The sequence below is a fragment of the Macrobrachium rosenbergii genome, chromosome 14, assembly GCF_040412425.1.
Source record: "Macrobrachium rosenbergii isolate ZJJX-2024 chromosome 14, ASM4041242v1, whole genome shotgun sequence".
Classification (NCBI taxonomy): domain Eukaryota; kingdom Metazoa; phylum Arthropoda; class Malacostraca; order Decapoda; family Palaemonidae; genus Macrobrachium; species Macrobrachium rosenbergii.
The window spans coordinates 9,157,063-9,183,322 of NC_089754.1; the positions used below are offsets into that span (position 1 = coordinate 9,157,063).

Genomic DNA, 26,260 nt, shown 5'->3' on the forward strand with positions numbered 1-26,260 from the left:
TTATATATAATCATGAAGCTCCCAATGTCGTTCAATATCCAATTCACGCTACTTCAGGAATATCCCGGATGGAGAACCATCACCGAAGGAGAATTTTATAAGTGATGGTGGAAGCTAAGTATAATTTCCCCTCTCTCAACGGGTGAACAAGTATAGCAGATTCGGCATTAACTTATACCTCTCTTGATGGCTCAGTGGGTAGACCATCGACTGGAGTCATTGGACGGTAACTGTGTCCAGGGATCAAGACCCAACAATACCGGTCCATTTATCACTAATAAAATTCCCCCATTCCCCATCGGGAATATTCCCGAAGTAGAGTGACTTGGATATTAAATGAAATTTGTAGCTTCATGATTATATATAAATCACAGTGTGACAAAAACTTCACAATAAGAGCTGCGTGTTCCAAACGTACCAATGAGCTATCATGGTGGAAGTGGGTTAATGCCGAAGTTAAGCATAATTTCCCCACTCAAGATGGGTAAACAAGTACAGGAGATTCAGCATTAACTTTATCTCTCGTGATGGCTTAGTGGGTAGACTGTCAACTGAAGTCATTGCAAGGTAACTGTGTCAAGGGATCGAGACCCGAGGTGGGTTAATGCCGAAGCTATGTATAATTTCCCTGCTCTTGATGGGTCAACAAGTATGGCAGATTCAGCATTAACTTATACCTGTCTTGATGGCTCAGTGGATAGCCTGTCGACTGGAGTCACTGGAAGGTAACTGTGTCGAGGAATCAAGACTCGGCAGTACTGATCCATTTATCACTTATAAAACTCCCCTTTGGTGATAATTCCAGATCGGGAATATTCCTGAACTGGCGTAAATTGGATATTAAACGACATTTGTAACTTCATGATTATACATAAATCACGGTGTGATAAAGATTTCATAATAAGAGCTGCGTGTTCTAAACTTACCAATGAGCTATCATGGTGGAGGTGGGTTAATGCCGAAGCTAAGTATAATTTCCCCACTATCGACGGGTAAACAAGTACAGCAGATTCGGCATTGACTTATACCTCTCTTGATGGCTCAGTGGGTAGACCGTTGATTGCAGTCATTGGAAGGTAACTGCGTCGAAGGATCGAGACCCATCAGTACTGATCCATTAATCACTTATAAATTCCCCTTTGGTGATAATTCCCAATCAGGAATATTCCCGAAGTGGCGTAAATTGGATATTAAACAACATTTGTAGCTTCATGATTGTACATAAACCACGGTGTGATAAAAACTTCATAATAAGAGCTGTGTTCCAAACATACCAATGAGCTATCATGGTGGAGGTGGGTTAATACCGAAGTTAAGAATAATTTCCCCATTCTCGATGGGTAAACAAGTACAGCAGATTCGGCATTAACTTATACCCTCTGGATGGCTCAGTGGGTAGACCATTGACTGGAGTCATTGGAAGGTAACTGAGTTGAGGGATCAAGACCTGGCAGTACTAATCCATTCATCATTTATAAATTCCCCTTTGGTGAATTAAATATTAAAATAAATTCCTGCAATAAAGCTTCCCACTATTTTGCTCTGTTATATGCGCCTGAAATTCTTACCATATTCGAAGTTATCGCTCCAGATAGTCTGTTACTACAGTATTTACGAGCATGACAGTACAACGGACACGGCAGCATTTACTTAGACTTTGCCCACATACAGATTGACAGATTTCAAATGTTTGGAAATCAATCGGGACGGGTTTTGGGTACTGACAGTACTTAAATGAGGAGTGCATACCTTCAGTACTACTGAGAGTACAGAAATTACTGCTTAAGGGTGTATCCGTAGATTACTGAGAGTACAGAAATTACTGCTTAAGGGTATATCCGCAGTAGAGTAAAGCAAGTCAATATGCACCATCACAGCAAGCTCTTCGTGATGAGCAACACATTTTACCAAGATGAAAAAAGGGTGATCGGCAATGTTAGGTGCGCACTTCGTAATAAAATATAAAGAATTCTTAAAAATAATTATTCTTTTCATTTAAAATTAATCATCCACAGTCCAGATGAGCCAATTGTAAGTGAGGATTACACTGGAAAATTCGTCAGTGTTACGGTTGTTGAACCTTGGGGAAGTTTTGATATGCCCAACAGTATTCCGCTGGAATCTAAGTAAATAATGATTTTTAAAAACATCACTATACGCTGGGATCTAAACTTTTTCATAAAGGATGGGTCTGGTGCAACTGCGTCGTCAACTTCCGTTCCGTAAAACAAACATTCCCTCTTCCTCTCTCACGTATCCTTTTGCACGTCGTTGCTTATTTATCCTAGGAGGCCGATCAATGTCGCTTATGCTGTGCGTTCACCGGCTTTCCATGTTTTCTATTCAATTCATTCCCATGTGTAACCGCAGAAGAGACGAGTTGATTGAACTGTGTGTGTGTTTTCAACAACCATTATGGAGAATATATTTCTACAGCAGAAGAGACGAGTTGATTGAACTGTGTGTGTGTTTTCAACAACCATTATGGAGAATATATTTCTACTGCAGAAGAGACGAGTTGATTGAACTGTGTGTGTGTTTTCAACAACCATTATGGAGAATATATTTCTACTGCAGAAGAGACGAGTTGATTGAACTGTGTGTGTTTTCATTAACCATTATGGAGAATATATTTCAACCGCAGAAGAGACGAGGTGACTGAACTGTGTGTGTTTTCATCAACCATTATGGAGAATATATTTCTACCGCAGAAGAGACGAGGTGACTGAACTGTGTGTGTTTTCATCATCCATTATGGAGAATATATTTCTACCGCAGAAGAGACGAGGTGACTGAACTGTGTGTGTTTTCATCAACCATTATGGAGAATATATTTCTACCGCAGAAGAGACGAGTTGATTGAACTGTGTGTGTGTTTTCATCAACCATTATGGAGAATATATTTCTACCGCAGAAGAGACGAGCTGACTGAACTATGTGTGTTTTCATCAACCATTATAGAGAATATATTTCTACCGTAGAAGAGACGAGCTGACTGAACTGTGTTTTCATCATCCATTATGGAGAATATATTTCTACCACAAAAGAGACGAGTTGATTGAACTGTGTGTTTTCATCAACCATTAAGACGAGTTGACTGACCTGTATGTGTGTTTTCATCAACCATTATGGAGAATATATTTCTACCGCAGAAGAGACGAGTTGACTAAACTGTGTGTGTGTTTTCATCAACCATTATGGAGAATATATATTTCTTTCTTTCAAGTAGTTTCGACAAGTACTGGATAATATACGACAGTAACCGTGTCAAATTTTTGAATAAAAAAGTTTTCTTCACGACATTTCTAACGATCTCAAACGAATTTTTCAAAACGTTTCGTACATCTTTAAAATGAATCATTTTCTTTTCACTCCGTATGGTTAATAACGATATTCTATAAAGAAAAAAGCATTTCCTTGTGTATATCAAAAGAATGAGTCACGGTTTAAAGAACGAAATCTATTTGGCGTGTGTAGCAGAACTATTTAGAGCAAGTATTCTCAAGCTTTTGAGAATTTCAAATAAATCTTACTAACTGCAGTCATTTCCACAGTTATGGAAGTGCGCTCTCATAACACCTCGGAACAAAGCCGAGTGCCCGGCATCTTAAAAAGGTTGGGAACCCTGATATAATACAGTAGTATACAGCAACTACGGTTGTCACTGATTGCTTCTCAAAAGAGCAAAATCTAATATATATATATATATATATATATATATATATATATATATATATATATATATATTAAAAACTGATTAAAATACACTGAAACATTCGATGGCCTGAGCAAACAATACGCTAAAACATTCACTGGCAACTGAACTAGCACAATCCAAGACGTCCTTGAAAACATGCAGTTAATTTCTGGCAAAGCATATGCTCATTTGTTATAATATTTTAAAGTACTCACCTCTGGTACCTTCAAAGTAAACTGAGTAATGAATATACACTAAATTAAATGTCGGCATTTAAAAGAACAAAGCACCGTGAACACCAAATATTCGTTGGTGTTGTCGTCACTAGACGTATCGGTGGACTGAGTCAGTCGGTGGCGTGAGTGTGACGTGTGTGTGTGTATACGGGTTCTTGAAGAGAACCTATGAAACGTGTTCATATTTTGGTCAGAACGTGTGCGAGACATCTTGATACCTTTACGTCAATTTTTCGAGGCCACTGTGATTACAAACTAAATTTTTTATAACGACTTCACGAGTGTCAAATGGTCCACTTATAGAAATACCGTAGGCTGAATATGGATATTGCGTCAGCGTTCATGCACTCGTTTTTTAAGTTTACAATAACTATCTCCCTCGCCACCCGTCTTCCTTCCACCCCGTCCCGCCGCTCGCTCTCTCCCATAATCTATACAAATTTGCCTTCTCCATTTTGTCAGTGTCACTTTGTTAATTTATGAAAAATCAAAATGTTTCTCGTTGTACGACTATCCACAGATTTCAGATTTTTGTTTTATATGAGAATGAGACAAGACGGGGTTCTCCATCAGACTGCATTTAATGTAAGAGGAAAATGAAAGTTTGTATCGGTAGTCATTCCGGTGCCCTGCCTTAGGAATGAAAAATCAATTAAACAAAGTGTACTCAGGCGCTGCAAAATACTGAATCACACTCGCAGTTTATGATGATTATGATGCAGGCCTCTAGCCGATTAAATAACAAGACAGGGAACGTGCAATTTGATTACGGACATAAATGTTATTTCACATGAGGGCATGGACAAACTTACATGGTTTGTTAACTTCTTTTCCAGTGAATCCACATTTCATTGTAGTAGAGATTATCATTGCACATTAAGTCTGGATCGTCATAAAACTCGACAGAGGAATTAAGACAAATGGTGGGGGCGGGGGGGGTGGGGACTGCCTTGATTTACAGATGACGGTAAACTTCGGTTATTTCCTAAAATGGCGGGTACGTACTTATTTCTTTATTCTGACTCGGGAATTTCTATCATACAAATGCGCTCATGCCAGCTGTTCGATTGTATGTTTTTTTTTTTCATTCCTGCTAAAGTCAAACACTTTCCTTAAGAAGAGTCTTAAAATCACAGCATTACAATTATTATTAATCACAATTATGATATAAAATATAAAGACGGACTTTAGCATTTTTGCTTTCTGTTCCTTCCCTTTCCATGTCTCTTTTAACCTCGGTTACCCTTTCATCCGCATATCCCCTCAGACCTTCCCTTTATGGTAGCATCTGGAAAACGAAGATACGAAAACCAAACGCACTCAGACTACAACGGCCGAAAGCGGCACGAATGATACATGTTGGCCGGCCCACTCTTCTTAAGGAAAGTGTTTGACTTTAGCAGGAATAAGAAAAAAAAAAAAAAAATAGAATCGAACAGCTGGCATGAGCGTATTTGTATGATAGAAATTCCCGAGTCAAAATAAAGAAATGGGTATTAATTTTGAAGGTGATGAAATATTTGTTTCTATTGAATATTAAAACCACGGCTGGGCGATTAAGTGCATGGCACTATTTTGCTATTATAGAATTATAATTAAAAACACGTATCTCCTTGGCATTCGCTCCAGGATCGGTATGGCGGAGCAAAGGCTGCTCAAGGCTCATACAACCGTAACAAGTAAATAAATTTTTTGCAACATTACAGTGTTCCCTAAGAGGGTAAAAAGAAGCAACATTCACACAACAGTCATCTTTATTCGCAGAAAATGAATATTTGCGAAAGGTGACTAAAAGTGCTGTACACCTATTTGAAAAGGATACCAACAACAGTATATCATCATTTCACTTGAAGTCATTCACATTAAACTTCTTAGAGGACTGTCTGTATTTCGCAATGCTTTCATCATTTTACAAAACTTAATAGAAAACAACAAATAAACAGACGCACATGAAAGAAAAGCTCTGTTTATGTAAGAGAGAAGGACTTAACATTACTTATAACAGGTGGGAGTATGACAGGACTTTGATTGGGAGTGTATGACAAATGTTAAAAGAATCCATAGTGTATGGATTTAGACGTGGGCATTTAGACATGAAAGAGGTATGTGGATTAAGTGTCTGATTTTCAAATATTATTGTAAGGAGTTTGCTATCCGTGTAGACATCCCGGGATTATATATGTAATCAACGGATAGGTTTGCTTAAAAAGCAAATGGGTGTTATTTAAATACACACACAAAACAAAGCCACTACAACACTTTCTAAAAAACATAACAAACATCTCACACGTCTCGAACTCTCGCCCTTCCGCGCAACAACTTCTCGCTGCTGGGAAGAAAGGGCGTTGGGTCGGGTATGATACATGAAACATACGCTACCGGGGTCTAAGCGATGTCAGGCAGGGCAGCCGATCGAGACCACAGGTCTACCCCAAAGCCAAATCAAAAAGTCCTTCAAAAGAAGGCATCGTGCTTACCCCATACAAAAATGGGAAAAAAGCACGTTAAAAGAAGAAGAAGAAGAAGAGTTTGATAGTAATGGGATATCTGGATTACAGGGCCCCCTTCAAAAAAGTTTGTTTGAATTAATAGAAAAGCAATGTGGAGGGTAGGTGATGAATATATTTGCTATCGAAGATAAATTGCTTAGAATAATTACTGTTTATCTTTTTATAACGAGAGCGAAGATTGTGTCACAAAATGCAAATCTGAAAGAGACTGGCTTGCTGTAAAAGTGGATTTTAGACCATTTCCTGGCTGTTTAATAACTTCATTGATGGACTGATGCAACTGGCAGGACAAAATGATGTTTTCATAAAGTTGTTAGAGAAGAAAGGGTGTCATGAATGGAGTGCGTAGTGTGTTTTTGTTTTGTAAATAAAATTAAGTTAAACCCAAGGGTTTACTTAATCACTCCCCTTTTGAAGTAGACCTTCAGCTGTGTTTTGATGTATATGTTTTTACCTGACCTCAAGGCCAAAGTTTAAATTTGTGTTATCCAAGATAAATTGCGTATATCCCTAGTGTAACCCAATGGTTAAACTAGATCTCCCAGCTAAGCACATAATATATATATATATATATATATATATATATATATATATATATATATATATATATATATATATATATATATATATACATATACACATATATATATATATATATATATATATATATTGTATATATATACATGTGTATATATAAAAATAAAAATGTTAATACTATACTGCCTTTGCTGCCTATGTAACACTAAAGTAAATAGCTGCGTCATTTTTTTTCTGAAATTTAATCGTTGGGATAATTATCAGAACATGGTATTTCTTACCATGTATTTGTTTCAGCTGTTAACTCTGTTGGGGGAGTAATGCCTGTAGAGTACCTTCTGTGGTGCACAGCAGGCAGTACTTGAGGGTTTTTGCAGCGTCCCTTCAGCCCTGAGCTGCAACCTCTTTTAAACCTTGTACTTTACAACCCATTCTGACCACTTTTCTACCACCTTGCTATCCCACTCTCTCACTGATTTATTTCATCTTGTAACTGCGAGGATTTCCTTCTGTTAGATCTAAATAAAAAAAAAAAAATAAATTTACAAAAATAAAAAAAAAATATTTAAAAATTAAAAAGTAAAAAATATATATATATATATATATATATATATACACACACATATATATATATATATATATATATATATATATATATATATATATATATATATATATATATATATATATATATATATATATATATATATATATATATATAAATTTATTATATTAAGAAGGCGGAGCAGACACTCAGACAGTAGACATAATGGAGCTATGGAAAGGCATTCTGTTTTCTATCCATTTGTTAAGAAGCCAACTTTTCGTATCACCTGATACATTTTCCAGTCTGAAATAGCGATTAAAATAAACAGCATTTGCATATAAAAGATACGATATATACACATTACATACTTATTTACACCATATTAGCAGTTAAAAAACAGAACAAGGGGGAAAACCAAAAGCAGAGGCAAGAAGCGCAAGACACCTACCCACAACGGTAGCGTAGAGCAGACTAACAAGAAATACAGAACAGGAGGGGAGAGAGAGGCGGGGGGGTGGAACACAGACACAGAGGCTAAAAACAAGAGCAAACTATGCAATGAACAGTTGGGTTGATGCTGATTGGTGATTGAGGGTAGGGACAGTCAATTTGATCACTATAGATTCAAGGATGGCCAGTTCCTCCATACTTCGTGTTCTTCCCACAATACTAAAGTCCTTGGCACCTATATGTGCTGTGCAAGTCTTGCTATGGTTTCTTACGCTCGACTGATCAGGATTAGATACCTGACTACCTGTTCTATAGGCAATCCCCTGGTGAGAGGAAATTTGGACCTTTAGCAGCCTCCTGGTACATCCGATGTGATCTGCCTAGTTTACATCTGGGAGAGGTATATATGTAGATTACACCGGAGGTAAACAGGGGGCTGATTCTATCATTGAAATGAAAGAGGGACTCGATCGTTTGGGGGTTCATCGGGTTTAGCTTTAGGATGAGTGCAGGTAATTGTCTATTGAATAAACTAGTGCATTTTTTTCTGAATCTGTTTTCGAGTAAATAAGGGAATCTAACATATAGACATAATTTAGGGGCACAGAACTATGGGTGGGGGATTTAGTTTCAAATTAAGCAGTTTGTTAAGGGGTCTATGGAAGATTGATGGTGGGAAGTAATTGTTCTTAAAATAGTTACTGAGGAAAACAATCTCATCATGAAAAGCAGGCCAACTGGAGGTCAAATTATAAGCTCTATGGAGGAGAGTGGACACGGAATTCATCTTAAAATTTAAAAAGCAGGAGCTGTAAAAATTAGTACCTAGGCCAGTAAAAGTATTCCTCCTATAAATGCCTAGTTTGGAAACCTATCTCACCTTTAGTAACTTTTACGTCCAGTAAATTTAATATTGGTGTTGGCTATTCAAATGTTCTAAAAAAGCGTCAACTTGGTGACCAATGTTAAAGAGGGCGAAAGTGTCATCAATGCACCATTTGTAAAGGAGCGGGTGGGAATCGGAGGGATCACTATCGATGGCTTGCTCCTCCAGGGAGTTCATGAAGATGTTGGCGAAGGTCGGTTCCAGAGGACTGCCCATCGCCATCCCCTCTATCTGTCTGAATAGGGTACCGTCAAATACAAAGGCAGTGTCCAGCACAGCCAATTCTAACAGAGATTTGAACTGAGGGGAATAACTTGTTTAAAATGATATCTATGGTCTCTGCTACTGGGACGTAGGGACTCAACATCAAAACTTGCCATGAACAGATCTGGGTCCTGTCTGATAACTTAGTCTTTGAAGGTGTCTGAGTTAGTTAGTGTGTACCTATTATTGGTCAAAGGTTGGAGTAAGGAAACAGGGAATTTTGCGAGTTTATAGCTAGAGGTGTTGATGGGGGAGAGGATATGTCTTAGGGGAATTCCTTCTTTATGTATTTTGGGTAGTCCGTAAATAATTCCGTATGTTGAGGACCTCTGTTCCTTTGCCTTTGCCTTTGTCCGGGCGTGTGATTACTAGATTTTCGTCTTTAGTTAGGTTTCTCAGAATGTCGTAGTCGTTTTTTGTGAAGAATGGGGCCCATCTAGTTTAAAGACTATTGAAAGAGCTATGAGCTAAGGCTGAAAATTGAGATCTTAAAACTTCGACATTTTCAAAGAAGGGAAGTTTGATTATTCTCTGAAAGAACATTTCAAAGGGCAAAAAGAACTGTTGGTAGTTTGGTTGGTAACTGGGTAGGCAAAAATCCAGTCCTAATGATAATAGGAATTCTTCTCTTTTTGATAGCATACATTTGGAAAAATTAAATATGGAGTGGGTGTTATTATTAAAAGAGGGGACAGTGATGCCCAAATTTCGCAGCTTATTGAAATGTCTTTCTGCAGTAGTTTGTATAAAGGAGGAAATGGTCTTGTGTGCAGGTTAATTCCAAGTCCAGAGAATTAAGAATTAAGCCGCACACATGAGATTATGGCTAGACATAGAACTGTTGTACTTGACTCACTGGCCTTGTTGGACTCTGAGCTTTTGTGCCTTGTTGGAGTCCTAGCCAACTAAAAACCCCAGACGGGCTTCTGTGCCATTGATTGTGGAACTTCCTGCCCATGGGGTCTGCTGGTGTGGCCACTAAGGCCATTCCTTGGGGATTTTCATGGTTAGGGGAGAAGCAGTCAGGTAATAAGATTCTGGCTATTCGTGGCTGTTGGATGTTTAGTAATTTAAGGGATGCTGCTGTTCACTCATGGCAAAAAATCATCTGCTTAGGCAAATTGTGTTGCTCAGTTGGGAGCTGCGACATGTTTGGGATCATTTAACAACAGGGAGACAGTATGTTAGTGTGGCAGCAAAAAAAGGCATCCTAGCGATGAGCTATGGAATACTGTCCATGGATAAGCGGATGCAGTGACTGTGGGAGTACTCAACCACCCCCGCCCTTTTTCCTCAACTGGTCACATTAGAAAGAATATTGCATTAAAGCTCAGACAGAGATGACCCAAGAAAAGTTGAAATTAAAGCACACATGTGCAAAATGCAGTGTAAAAAATTAGTGCGTAGACTACAAAGAGGCATGCATATCAAAGCTAGGCAGTCTCAGTGTCTGTCTCTCCTGTCAACAAGAACAGGAGATAGCAAAGTTGAGGAGGGAATTAGATGAAATATCAAAGGAACTAAAGGAGCTCACAAAGGATAAACTCAAAGGCAAGAGAAGAGAAGAGAAGACAGGATGGAAAAGGAAACTGGAGACCTAAGAAGAGAAGTGATGGACCTTGGGAGAGAGAAACAGGAAATGAACAACAACATAGTAGAAAACAGGAGTACAGTGGAAATTAGAACACAATTAGTCAAGACTAGAACCAGAAATGAAACAGAAACAAGCACCAGACTAGGTACAAAGAAAGAAACTTTCCAGCAAAAAAATGATGAATTCAAGACAGCTGTTGGTAGAAGAGTAATAGCAGCCAGAAAACATAATTGTCTCTCAAAAGGAATAAATACATCAAATAAATTTGCTTTGCTGTCATAATTAGAAGAGGAAACAACCTTAATTGGAGACGCGTTGGTAAAAGAACAGGGGTCAAATTTTTTGGCAAATAACAACAATACGAGAAAAGTTCATTTCTACCCAGGTGCAGGAACAAAGAAGATAACAGAGGTAGTGAAGAAAATCAAAGTGAAAAGTAGAGAAAGTGCAATCATAGTGGAGGGAGGTGGAAACGACTTATTTCTAGAAGATGGAAGAACTGGCCAGACAGAAGGTTTTGTAGTCGACCTGAGGAATGTTATAGAAAACATCCGTGAGAAAACCGACAGCGGCATTCTTGTAGACTACTGTCTAGAACCAATGTAAGCCACTATTCCCTCAGCAAGGCAATTGGAATTAATAACAGGCTGGAGCGAATATGCCAAGAAAATGGTGTTAGGTTTTTAAACTTTTGGGACAGATTTGAAGGGAACACAAACTGTATAAAACAGATGGAGCTCACTTGAATTTGGAAGGAGCAAAATTACTAGGAAACCTTCTTAACGAAAACCTCTTGAAACACCTCAGTGAACTGAACATTCCAGGGGAGAAGTCAGAAAGCTCCCAGAATTTGGTTAGTAATATTGCACTGCCAGAAACAGTGAAGATAAGGGAAACAAATAAAGCCACCGAGGACAAAAGAGAAGATAGAAAAGTCCCTCAGAGTGGCGCAGTTTAATGCACATTCGAATCTCCAACCAGCCAATGAAGAATTAGAGGAATTTATTTCTGGTGATAGAAATTTATTTCTCGGTATAATGTGGTTCGGATTCCACAATAAGCTGTAGGTCCCATTGCTAGGTACCCAATTTGTTCTTAACCACGTAAAATAAGTCTAATCCTTCGGGCCAGCCCTAGGAGAGCTGTTAATCAGCTCAGTGGTCTGGTTAAACTAAGGTATACTTAACTTAATGCACAGTCTATTTGTAACAAAGTAGATCTCTTCAAAGCATGGATAGCAAGTGAAGAACGAGATATAATAGGTGTCACAGAAACATGGATACAAGAGGCAATGAGAGACTTTGTAGGAGAGTACCAAATAGCAGGATAGTTTAGGGAAGAAGCTAACTCTAATACAAGTGTACAGACCTCCCCACTAACCACAAATATCCGACGAAGAGCTGTATGCACTATTAGGACAAGAAATATACAACAAACTCTGCATAGTAATGGGAGATTTCACTGCAGCAGTACACTGGGACACTATGACCTCCACATCAAACTTTGAAGGATTTAGAATTTGTCAAAAATTAATTCCTCCACCAATGGGTTGACAAACCTACTAGAGGAAACAACATACTAGACATCGTCCTGTCAACAGAAGATAACCTAGTGTCTAACCTTTCGGTAGGTGCAAATTTAGGCAAAAGTGACCATAAAATTATTACATTTCATATTAATATTCGCCATAAAAAAGAACAGAAGACACTAAAAAGATTAGACTACCGTCGAGGAGACATAAAAAAACTAAAGGAGTATGTAAAAAATCTAGAGTACGACAAGAACACAGACACAGATAAGTACTGGGAAGCCTTTCTAGAAGAATACACAGAAAAACACTCAAGATGTATACCATTAAAGCAAATACAGACAAACGGCAACCCTCAGCCTAAGTGGTTAAACAGAGAAATTAAAAATAAAATAAGAGAAAGAGACAGACTGCACAAATCAATGAATCCACACCCAACACCAGAAGAAGCAAGCAGGCCTAAAGAACTCTGTAGAATGGCGGACAAATTAGTAAGAAATGCAAAAATAAATGAGGATAAGAGAGTTGCATCAGTTTGTAAGGACAACCCAAAAGAATTCTTTGCACATGTTAATAGTAGGAAGCCAATAAAATATAGCATAAGTTCCTTAAGAGACAATAAAGGAAACTTAGTGAACTCAGACTTGGAAAAAGATGAGTTATTGAATAAGTTTTTTACTAGTGTTTTCACAATTGAAGACACTATCTCAATCCCTGAAACAGCTATCAAATATAAAGGGGCAGAACCACTTGACAAAATAATATTTACAGAAGACGTTAAAACAAAATAGAAAAAATAAACAAGTTCGAATCTCCTGGCCTGGATGAGGTTCATCCAAGAGAAATTAAAGAGTTAAAAGAGGAGATAGCCCCTGACCTATAAAAACTCTACAGAAAAACTGCAGAACAACGAAAGGCACCAAATGGATGGAAACTAGGTAATGTGCTCCCAGTTTAAAAAAAATGTCCAAGAGAAGAGCCAGGAAATTATAGACCAATCTGTCTAACGTCAGTCCCTTGCAAGATTTTTGAGTCCATAATTGCAAATCAAATTGTGGATCACATTGATAGAAACAACCTGTTGTTACACAGTCAACACGGCTTCAGGCAAAACAGATCCTGCCTATCAAACCTCTTGGAATTATTTCATAACATGCTTGGTATTTGCGACAGTAGTAGAGCAATGGATATGCTCTACTTAGATTTCTTAAAGGCCTTTGACAAAGTTCCACACAAGAAACTAATGACGAAAGTTAGAGCTTTAGGAATTGTAGGAAAAATAGCAGACTGGATCGAAGACTGGCTAACTAATAGAAAACAGAGAGTTGTAATAAATGGTGAAGACTCAGAATGGGCAGATGTGACAAGCGGAGTTCCTCAGGGTTCTGTCCTTGTCCTGCTCTTGTTTTTAATTTACATTAATGACACATTGATGCAGAATAGCCAAATTTATGACAGAAACTAGTGTAAATGTAGCAGACCCAGATACATTGGAAAGTTTAAGAAATGATCTAAGGAAAATAGGAGAGTGGTCAAAAAGATGGCAAATGCCTTTTAACTTGGATAAGTGTAAAGTGTTACAAATAGAAACAAACAACCCTCATGCCAACTACATGCTGCTTGAGAATGACATAAATAGTGTAGAACAAGAAGAGGACCTTGGAGTCATTATTACCAAGGACTTAAAATCCACAAAACAGTGCATAAAAGCTGAAAAGAAGGCACAGAAACTCGTGGGATACATAAAAGGCAGTTCACTTACAAAAACAAGGAAACGGTGCTGCAGCTCTACACATCAATAGTTAGACCTCATCTTGAATATGCACAGTTTTGGTCACCAATACTAAGAAAGTACATAAACAGACTAGAAGGGGTACAAGCAAGAGCCACAATGTTAATTCCATCCATCAGGCAAATAGGTTACCAAAGATGACTAGAGAGCCTGAATATGTATGGCTTAGAAACACGACGATTGCGAGGACAACTAATAGAAACATTCAAAATACTGAAAGGCATAACAAAAGTAGACAGTAAACTCTTCACATTAAACGAAAGCCAGACGAGAAATAATGGATGAAAACTAGAACTGAAGAGATACAATACATCTGATTATGGGAACTTCTTCACATACAAGATATGTGACACATGGAAAAAACTGCCACCGGAAGTTGTCAACAGCAACAGTGTGGAAGTTTAAAAGAAACTAGACAAAATTAGTAGAACACTGTGAATGAACAAGAAAACCTGCTCCTACAGATAGGTGAGCACATGATGTCTCCTCGGATGGACTAATAAGTCTTTGAGACATCCTAATCCTCGTAAAAAATCCTTGTAAAAGATCCTTGTAAAATAATTAGGCAAGCTGACGTTCGGATGCTGTTATTAGTGGCACTTATCTAATCAGGACGCCCGCTCAGTGAAAGATAAGACTGTTGATAATGAAGAGTCAGAATTATGTTACTTGTATCTGCCACTCAAACAATCCTCTCACAGCTACTTCATGTCTTGAGCTTGCTGATATTATTATTCACAATAAGCAACCACTCACATGAACTTGACTAAAATGCCAATGACTTACAGGTGAAAAAATAAAAAAGGCACACAATATATAAATATACACATTTTATATATATATATATATATATATATATATATATATATATATATACACACATACATATATATATATATATATATATATATATATATATATATATATATATATATATATATATATATATATATATATATATATATACATATATATATATATATATATATATATATATATATATATATATATATATATTATATTATATATATATATATAAATAATATATATATATATATATATATATATATATATATATATATATATATATATATATATATGTATATATGTAAATATGTATATATATTTGCATTAGATATCCGTTGATGGCGTATTTTTTGTAATGAATGTAATTATAGTCGAACTGTTACACTTATCGCTGAATCAAAGATTAAAGCTTCGATTTTAATATGTAATAAGGCGTACACTGTTCAAGTTTTCATAACCATAACTGCCAACTCAATAACGATTTCTTCGATTGAGAAAACCTTTATAACATGAACATACTTTGTACAAATCAGGTGCTTAACAAACTCAAAATTACAAAAGAAATAAATTGATATTCAGTTGTAATACCTAATTTTCTAATAACCTCCTGCGATAACTTTATTGATACTTGTATCTCATTGTAAAGAAAATAATCAATTTCATTTCCCGGCTCTCCATATATCACAAGTAATACATAATTCGCTTTATGAATACAGATGTCACCTGTTTCCCCATGCTCAGTTGGATTCGTTGCGTATTGACTCAGACTCATCACTGAAAAACATGGGGGAAATAAATAATTTATATAACATTTTTGGAGAACAGACCACTTCAGGTTTGACTGACGTAGTTTATGCTTATCAGCTCTCGTAAATAACCAAAATTGCTGTCAAGTGACCGTCGGTTTTGGAATTATTCCCAGATGTAGTGGGTTATCTTGAGTCAAATGGGTCCGTTATCTGCAGACCGTCTCTTTTCCCAGTGAACTTCCTTTTTTCTTAACAGAAATTTATGTAGAACGATGCGCGTGTCTTCCCAAAAGTTGAGTTCGCACTGATAGGACGGAATCTGGTGGGTGGTCCAACTTGCGATTTTAGGTCTGACATCCTAGGTAAATCTGTTCCCCTTTTGATCGAGCCGCGGGAAAAGTGTCCAGATCAGTTTGTCAAAAGTCTAAATATTTTCTTTAAAAAATCGGTAGAAATCTGTAGAAGTGAAATTATGTCTTAAAAAAAAGTCTTCAGGTTCTCCATTATATTTTGAGTATTTACACAATTAAAATGAAATTTGGAAAAAATTGAAGAACATTCTATCAATGCTACTTTTATTTTCTGAACACAACCAAAATAACGCAGGGTAATTCCCAGCTTGCTACAAATAACAAAACTTAAGGTGATATACAACTTGTTTTACTCTACTGAACATATTCAAAACGAAATAGGTCACCGGTGGACTACAAAGTAGAAAAATGAAAGAAGTTAGACATGTTTGCTCACACAAACATATCCAATTTAAATAAATGTTTCCCACAAGACAACATTATTATTTCTACATTTCTTGGCTGCGATACTTACTGCTTCCAGGCTTCCTTGCTCTTTTTATCAAATAGTTTGTTATAGTAAAGGCAAAACATGATTTATTTCTTATCATTTGTTTTGTATGGAGCAAATCTATAAGTGTTTCAGTTGATAACCTATGCGTTTTTTTGTTTCTGTCCTATTTATAGTAGAAAAAATTCTTTCAACTGCAGCACTGAAGGGGGTTAAACAATAAAATTCACATAAAGTTTGATGTAGCCTACATGGAAAAAACAATGTATTGTCTATTTGCCAAAATGACGCTACTTTATCCCAAAATAAATTCGGCGTCATGTCAGGATTAGCATCGTCTTTTAACGGTAGGACACACAAACAGGAGACTGAGAACCAACCTAGGGCCCCTACCCGCCCGGAAGTATAGACGACACAACATGAAACAAGTGAGCATTGGATTATGGGCCGCAATAAGACATCGAATCCTATTAAGCGAACTGGAAGTCATAGAACAGAAGACTAGGACTTAGTTTAATAGGATTCGATACTAAATCCGAGAATAAATATGACGATGCTTATTCGCAGCCATGTTGAGCAATTCTGGAGAGATCTGAACGCCTCCACCCTGCAGGTTTTAAGCAGTCATTACCTACTTCGTTTTCTTTCTATCCGATTTTTTAAAAGTCTGGCTTCATCATATGTTAATAATCAAACACCTTTTGCATGATTGTGACTAAATGTGTTGACGAAGATCCGAATTCGGTGGAAAACACTCCCCCAAGCCTGTTGGCGATTCGCTTTGAATATAATGACAAGTGTTACAGTGCACCACCTCATATGTTGCAACAGGTTATGTAAGCGGAAAAAAAGTGGTTATATAAACATACAATCAACCCGTATCATCAAAGAGAGTAAAGACTCGAGCGAAAGAAATGAAGGTATCTGCCGATACGAAATGCAATTACATTAAAACCAAATAAACACCTTCGCTACCTGGCTAGTTGCTACGTAACAGCGGAAGGTGAATTTCGTTGGCAGGTGGACTTATAACAGGTTAATTGAAGTTTTTTCAGAATTTTAAATCTATAATATATATATATATATATATATATATATATATATATATATATATATATATATATATATATATATATATATATATATATATATATATATATGGGGAATAAAACAAATATGAAACGCATATGAGGCCATTTATTGACCCGAAACAATGTTTAAAATTTTGACAAGCCGAAAGAGTCCTTTGAGTTTTCCGAGAGTTCTGACAGAGGGAGAGAGAGAGAGGGCTGGATTTTGGCGGAAATTCGTCCAAGAAACGGATGATGACGTCACATTTCGAAGATGAAGGAAATGGCGGAAATTAAAATAACACTTGTAGAATGACATCTTTATACCAAAATTTTGTATATGAGCTTTTTAACCATTTCTACATCTATAAATGGTTTACTGATAATGAATTACATTTGGAACTGGGCCATCACTCTCTGACTGCCTGGAGAGAGAGAGAGTGGCGGAAAACTTGGCGAGGCGGAAACTCTGTTGTCTGCGACTAACCTTTAATGGGCCTTTATGAGACATCATTAACAATGGAATAAATTTACGTGATGTCTCAAATTTGAACAGGTACTTTGCGAATAAGAAGATATTGAGTTTCAAATTGTGCAGCGCTTGTGTGAATTCTAGTGAAATATCACTTCAACTTCTCGGTTCATTTTGGTTCTGAGTAAAGGCACTCGTTAGCGATTGGCAACCATATCATATCGAGCATTTTTCCCTTTGTACGAACACAATATTAGTAATGGAACTTAGCTTGGATGAAATGTGTATCTTATCTTTTGAATACATTCAGTGTCTATCCTAAAGAAATATGGTCTGTCTACGATGGGATGAGAGAGATTCGAACAAGGCCATTAGAGCTGATGTTTTCTAGTGATTGCTACAGCCGCTACGAAAAACTGCAGAGAAGTAGGAAGGCGAGAGTGAGAATACGCAGTAAGATTTCTTGAAAGGGTCCTTTGAAAATAAACGTGGATAAATTGAGGATGTTCTGGTGTACATTAATTAATATAACCTTGTTCGAATCTCATGATTCTCATGCCGTCGTAGTAAGACTATACCGTAGCTGCACTATAGCAAAGGCCACCGTGCTTTGCAGCTAAGCCCCGCCCACTGATTACGTCACGACCATTCGTTAAATTGAAGCTGCTTAGTTGGCAATGGTTTTAAAAAGTTGGTTAATCTGTAGTTCTTTTCATCTTCATTTATTTTGCAATGGTTGTTTTACCGAACTAAAATAAGTTCTGCTGATTATCAAAAAGAAGCGTTATATTATCCCCTGAAATAAAATCATAATACACATCTCCCTAAAAATGGTATAAAAACCGGAAAATATGAATGGAGTTAGGAGTGTTCCGCGATGCTGTAATGTTGTGTTTTGTGCTATTGTTTAAATTGCATTGTTATTTTCTGTACATAAAATAAAAGTTTATGACAATAATATTTTCAATAATATTTCAATTTTCCTTGTATAAATTAAAATTTTTTTGTACAAAAAAGTTGAAAATTTTACTCTTACTTGGCTACAGAAACGTAGGTTCAAGGGTCTATTCTGCTTTAACGAATCATAGACCTACTGTATACTAGACTATATACCACTAGACTATGCAGGATGCTATGGATGCAACAGTTACTTTTTACCTTTGCAAACTCGTGTTGCATAACTTGAATAGAATAATTGCTTTACCTGTCTCTGGGATTATGTGCCCCAAGAAACGACTAGTGGCGCCGAAGCGAAGTGTGGCCAGCAACTTCTCGTACAGTGATATTGGTTGCCTTGTACAAGCGTGCTTTTTATTTCTAGAAGAGGGGAGACCATATATAATAATTCTATGTCGGTCTACTCGTCCATTCTCCGGTAAATAAACCAGTCACCAGGGCAAAGTTTCAATTCATTAAATAAATAAGAATGAGATCATTCATTTCTCTACTCCAACTATACATAAATAAATTAACTTTATCACATACACAATTCTTCTGTGCATTAGTAGAATTACTAAAAGGACCTCATTCAAACTAGATGGTATCTGATGGAATATTTATTCAGAAAAAGTTACAAGCTTTCTTGGACAAACAGTCCACATTATCAAGTATGGGTGAATGAGATCCATTTGGAAATTCCACACACACATACACATATATATATATATATATATATATATATATATATATATATATATATATATATTGCATCCTTCTCCTGTTATTTTCAAACTAATTTATCATAAGCTTTATTTCGCTTTCCTACTACATTCAATAAACTCCTCCAAGAACTCATCTGCCGACGTAGCTGCCATGTTTCCCTTTCAGTATCTAGTTGAACTGAAGCAAATCTTGAGATCACGTCATAGATGTGGAGGCTTCCAGCCACATGAACTAAAACGGAAGCCACGAACCTGGCAACGGCAGGTTGCAAGCTGGTCAGAGAGGCCGATGGACTCCACCCACTTTTGGTCGGAGGAGAACACCAAAGACAGTGAGGTTTACTTCCGGTTCAGACGACCGGACCCGGCGATCATAACGTCTCTGGGGACTTTACGTGGGCCTGACAGCTGCTGATTTCCTTAAGGAGATAGGCCACCATCCAAAAAGTGGGCAGAAATCCAGTTTTGATTACAAAGGCAATGTTGCCTATGCCTCGAACTGGTATACCCAACCTTAAGTGAGTCTGACAACTGCTGATTTCCTTAATGAGACAAGCCACCATCCAAAAAGTGGGCAGAAATCCAGTTTTGATGACAGGCAACATTGCCTATGCCTCGAACTGGTATACCCAACCTTAAGTGGGCCTGACAGCTGTTGATATCCTTAGGGAGATAGGTCACCATCCAAAAGGCGGGCAAAAATCCAGTTTCAATGAAAGAGGCAAAGTTACCTATGTCTCGAACTGGTATACCCAACCTTAAGTGGGTTTGACAGCTGCTGATTTCCTTAAGGAAACAGGCCACCATGCAAAAGATGGGCAGAAATCCAGTTTCGATGAGAGGCAAAGTTGCCTATGTCTCGAACTGGTATACTCAACCTTAAGTGAGCCTGACAGCTGCTGATTTCCTTAAGGAGACAGGCCACCATCCAAAAGGTGGGCAGAAATCTAGTTTCGATGACAGAGGCATAGTTGCCTATGTCTCGAAATGTTACACCCATCCTTAAGTGAGCCTGACAACTGCTGATTTCCTTAAGGTGACAGGCCACCATCCAAAAGGTTGGCAGAAATCCAGTTTTGATGACAGAGGCAAAGTTGCCTATGTCTCGAACTGGTATACCCAACCTTAAGCGAGCCTGACAGCTGCTGATTTCTTTAACGAGATAGGCCACCATCCAAAAGGTGGGTAGAAATCCAGTTTCGATGACAGAGGCAAAGTTGCCTATGTCTCAAACTGGTATACCCATCCTTAAGTGAGCCTGACAGCTGCTGATTTCCTTAAGGAGACAGGCCACAATGCAAAAGGTGGGCAGAAACCCAGTTCCGATGACAGACGCAAAGTTGCCTGTATCTCAAACTGGTATACCCATCCTTAAGTGAGCCTGACAGCTGTTGATTTCCTTAAGGAGACAGGCCATCATCCAAAAGGTGGGCAGAAATCCAGTTTTGATGACAGAGGCAAAGTTGCCTATGCCTCGAGCTGGTATACCCAACCTTAAGTGAGCCTGACAGCTGATGATTTCCTTAAGGAGTCAGGCCACCATCCAAAAGGTGAGCAGAAATCCAGTTTTGATGACAGATGCAAAGTTGCCTATGCCTCAAACTGGTATACCCAGCCTTAAGTGGCCCTGACAGCTACTGATCTCCTTAAGGAGACAGGCCACCATCCAAAAGGTGGGCATAAATCCAGTTTTGATGACAGACGCAAAGTTGCCTATGTCTCAAACAGGTATTCCCAACCTTAAGTGGCCCTAACAGCTACTGATCTCCTAAGGAGACAGGCCACCATCCAGAAAGTGGGCAGAAATCCAGTTTTGATGACAGAGGCAAAGTTGCCTATGTCTCAGACTGGTATACCCAACCTTAAGCGGGCCTGACAGCTGCTGATTTCCTGAAGGAGATAGGCCATGAACATCGGCCAGTTATTAGCAATTATCAGCCCTGATGAAAAGAAAGTAATAAAAAGAATTGAGAAGACCATGCATAAAATCCATTTCATTCTCTTTAACAAGAAATGCTTGAGAAAGGGTCTGTTACCTTCAAATATTATTGTCATTATTATTATTAAGGAGAAGACATTCTGTAAGGGTAGAATTTTTTAATATAATAGCTTTTTCTTGCAGCCAGAATTCTGACTGGCCATTTGTTGGTGCAGTTCCGTCACATTCCGAGGGTCGTTGTGATCACCTTGGCCCAGTCGATGAGGTTGGCTGGAGGATGGGTGCTTGGGAGGTGGGGGGCCTCCCATTGGCTGATAGCTTGGGGGTGGTGGTGGGGGATACAGCAGCCAACACCCATCCCAAAGCCAACCCAATCGTATGGACCAAGAAGATCGCAACGCCTCCAGAACACAATGCAGCAGCATCAACTCGCAACTAGTCAAAATCCTTCAGTCTTGGTTGTTTCTCCTGTTTGTTTCTTCTTCACATTCTTCCTCTTCGTCCTCTTCATTTCTTCACATTCCCAGCTCCTTTACACGACAATCCAACAAACAAATTATCATTGTCCTTTATTACAATTCCCAGGAAAACAAGTGCAGTCCGAAAATCTTCTATCCCAATACAGCAGTCAGTTTGTGCCTCCAGTACTTGTCGCTGATGAAGAATTTCTACCTGCGTCCTCTCCTGCTTGTGCCTGACTCCAAGCTATCTTCCGCCAGTTTCAACCTTCCTGTTACTTTTCTGAACTCGATTTCTTCTGGTTTTCTTTCAGCCACCTTGCTCTGGAGTATTCCATATATATCTGCTGGTTCAGCAGTCTTGTCTCTGAGAACCTTGTTCTCTTCAACCACAACACCCTTTTTAATCAGTTTAACAAAACTCAATTCAAATCTCTTTTAGAATTGGCTGTGCTGGACACTGCCTTTATATTTGACGATACCCTATTCAGAGAGATAGAGGGGATGTCGATGGTCAGTCCTCTGGGACCGACCTTCGCCAACATCTTCATGAACTCCCTGCAGGAGCAGGCCATCGATAGTTGTCCCTCTGATTCCCGCCCACTCTTTTACAAACGTTACATTGACGACACTTTCGCCCTCTTTAAACATGGTCATCAAGTTGACACTTTTTTAGAACATTTAAATAGCCAACACCATAATATTAAATTTACTGTTGAGAAAGAAACCCAAAACTCACTTCCCTTCCTGGATGGTGGCCTGTCTCCTTAAGGAAATCAGCAGCTGTCAGGCTCACTTAAGGTTGGGTATACCAGTCTGAGGCATAGGCAACTTTGCCTCTATCATCGAAACTGAATTTCTGCCCACCTTTTGCATGGCGGCCTGTCTCCTTAAGGAAATCAGCAGCTGTCAGGCTCACTTAAGGTTGGGTATACCAGTTCGAGGCATAGGCAACATTGCCTCTGTCATCGAAACTGGATTTCTGCCTACTTTTTGGATGGTGGCCTATCTCATTAAGGAAATCAGCAGCTGTCAGGCTCACTTAAGGTTGGGTATACCAGTTCGAGGCATAGGCAACATTGCTTCTGTCATCGAAACTGGATTTTTGCCCACTATTTGGATGGTGGCCTGTCTCCTCAAGGAAATCAGCAGCTGTCAGGCCCTCTTAAAATCCCCAGAGACGTTACGATTGCCGGATCCAGTCGTCTGAACTGGAAGTAAACCTCACTGTCAATGATATTCTCCTCCGACCAAAAGTGGGCGGAATGCATCAGCCTCTCCAACCAGCTCGCAACCTGCCATTGCCAGGTTCGTGGCTTTCGCTTTAGTTCATGTGGCCGGAAGCCTCCACATCTATGGCGTGATCTCAAGATTTACTTCAGTTTCAACTAGATGCTGAAAGATAAACATGGCAGCTACATCGGCAGATGAGTTCTTGGAGGAGTTTATTGAACGTTTATTGAAAATAAAGCGATAAATTAGTTTGAAAATTACAGGAAAGCGAAATGCATGATAAATTAGTTTGAAAATTACAGGAGAAGGATGCAATAAATATATATATATATATATATATATATATATATATATATATATATATATATATATATATATATATATATATATATATATATATATATATATATATATATATATAAATTACTAAAAAGGATCTCATTCACTCGTTCTTGATAATGTGGACTGTTTGTCCAAGAAAGCTTGTAACTTTTCCTGAATAAATACTCCATTACATACCATACAGTTTGAATGAGGTCCTTATAGTAATTATACTAATGCACCGAACAATTGTGTATGTGATAAAGTTCATAGCTGGAGTAGAGAAATGAATGATCTCATGCTTATTTATTTAATGAAATGAAACTTTACCCTCGTGACTGGTTTAATTACCGGAGAATGGACGAGCAGACCGACATAGAATTATATATGGTCTCCCCTCTTCTAGAAATAAAAAGCACACTTGTACGAGACAACCAGCATCGCTGTACGAGAGGTTGCTGGCCGCACTTCGCTTCAGCGCCAGTAGTCGTTTCTTGGGGCACATAATCCCAGAGGCATGTAAAACAGTTATTCAAGTTATGCAGCACGAGTTTGCAAAGGTAAAAAGTAACTATGTTGCATCCATAGCATCCTGCATAGTCTAGTGGTATAAAGTCTAGTATACAGTAGGTCTATGATCCGTTAAAGCAGAATAGGCCCTTGAACCTACGTTTCTGTAGCCAAGTAAGAGTAAAATTTTCAACTTTTTTGTACAAACAAATTTTAATTTATACAAGGAAAGCTGAAATATTATTGAAAATATTGTTGTCATAAACTTTTATTTTATGTACGGAAAATAACAATGCAATTTAAACAATAGCACGAAACACAACATTGCAGCATCGCGGAATACTCCTGACTCCATTCATATTTTCCTGCTTTTTTACCATTTTTATGGAGATGTGTATTATGATTTTATTTCAGGGGATAATATAACGTATCTTTTTGATAATCAGCAGAACTTATTTTAGTTTGGTAAAACAACCATTGCAAAATAAATGAAGATGAAAAGAACCACAGCTTAACCAACTTTACAAAACCACTGCCAACCAATCAGCTTCAAGGAATGGTCGTGACATAATCAGTGGGCTGCAAAGCACGGTGGACTTTGCTATAGTGCAGCTACAGTCTGACTACGACGGCATGAGGATCACGAGAGTCAAACAAGGCCATATTAATTAATGTACACCAGAACCTTCTCAATTTACCCACGTTTATTTTCAAAGGACCCTTTCAGGAAATCTTACTGCTTATTCTCACTCTCGCCTTCCTACTTCTCTGCAGTTTTTCGTCGCGGTTGCAGCAACCACTAGAAAACAACAGCACTAATTAATGGCCTTGTTTGAATCTCTCTCATCCCATCATAGACCGACTATATTGCTTTAGGATAGAGACTGAATGTATTCAAAAGATAAGGTACACATTTCATACAAGTTAAATTCCATTACTAAAAATGCTCAATATGATTTCGTTGTCAATTGCTAACAAGTGACTTTTCTCAGAACCGAAATGAACCGAGAAGTTGGACTGATATTTCACTAGAATTCACACAAGCGCTGCATGATTTGAAACTCAGTATCTTCTTATTCGCAAAGTACCTGTTCAAATTTGAGACATCATGTAAATTTATTCCATTGTTAATGATGTCTCATAAAGGCCCATTAAAGATTAGTATATCTGGGAAATCGGTCGCAGACAACAAAGTTTCTGCCTCGCAAAGTTTTCTGCCACTTTCTCTCTCCAGGCAGTCAGAGAGTGATGGCCCAGTTCCAAATGTCATTCATTATCAGTAGACCATTCATAAATGTAGAAATGGTTAAAAAACTCAAATACAAAATTTTGGTATAAAAATGTCATTCAACAAGTGCTATTTTCCTATCTTGCCATGTGAATATACGTGGGGAAAAAATTTCCGCCATTTCCATCATCTTCGAAATGTGATGTCATCATCCGTTTGTTCTTCAGACAAATTTCCGCCAAAATCCAACCCTGTGACCGGCTGATCAATGGCCAATCAGGACATCGTAGGAGACGGGGTTAGATATCAGATGCACGGCTACTGTGAATTAATTATAGGTCATTAGATTCTCTCTCTCTCTCTCTCTCTCTTTCTCTCTCTCAGAACTCTCGGAAGTCCCAAAGGACTCTTTTGGCTTGTCAAAATTTTAAACATGGTTTCTGGTCAATAAATGGCCTCGTATGCATTTCACATTTGTTTTATTCCACCATATATATATATATATATATATATATATATATATATATATATATATATATATATATATATATATATATATATATATATATATATTATAGAGAAAAATCTGACTTCAATTAACCTGTTAGAACTCCACCTGCCAACGAAGTTCACCTTCCACTGTTACGTAGCAACTAGCCAGGTAGCGAAGGTGTTTATTTGGTTTTTATGTAATTGCATTTCGTATCGGCATATACTTTCAGTTCTTTTGTTCCAGTCTTTACTCTATTTGATGATATGGGTTGACTGTATGTTCATATAACCACTTACATAACCTGTTGCAACATATGAGGTGGTGCACTGTAACTCTTATCATTATATTCAAAGTGAATCGCCAACAGGCTTGGGGAGTGTGGGGTGGGGGGAGAGTTGTTTTCTACCAAATAAGGGTCTTCATCAACACATTTAATCATAATCATGCAAAAGGTGTTTAATTATTAACGTATAATGA

General features: G+C 37.8%; 1 protein-coding gene and 1 pseudogene across 7 annotated transcripts in view; one reads left to right on the plus strand and one right to left on the minus strand.

Annotated features, from left to right (window-relative positions):
- The window catches only part of LOC136845715 (uncharacterized), an 893,447-nt gene that overhangs the window by 18,671 nt on the left and 848,516 nt on the right, over positions 1-26,260 (minus strand). Inside the window, exon 1 of one of the 7 annotated variants that reach the window (XM_067115905.1) lies at positions 3,913-4,070. The exons of the other annotated variants lie outside the window; for them this stretch is intronic. The gene's annotated coding sequence lies outside the window, so the exon portion shown is untranslated. Of the gene's footprint in view, positions 1-3,912; positions 4,071-26,260 lie in introns of those variants that run through there. 7 annotated transcript variants of the gene reach the window in all.
- On the plus strand, positions 10,704-13,132 carry LOC136845629 (uncharacterized; annotated as a pseudogene).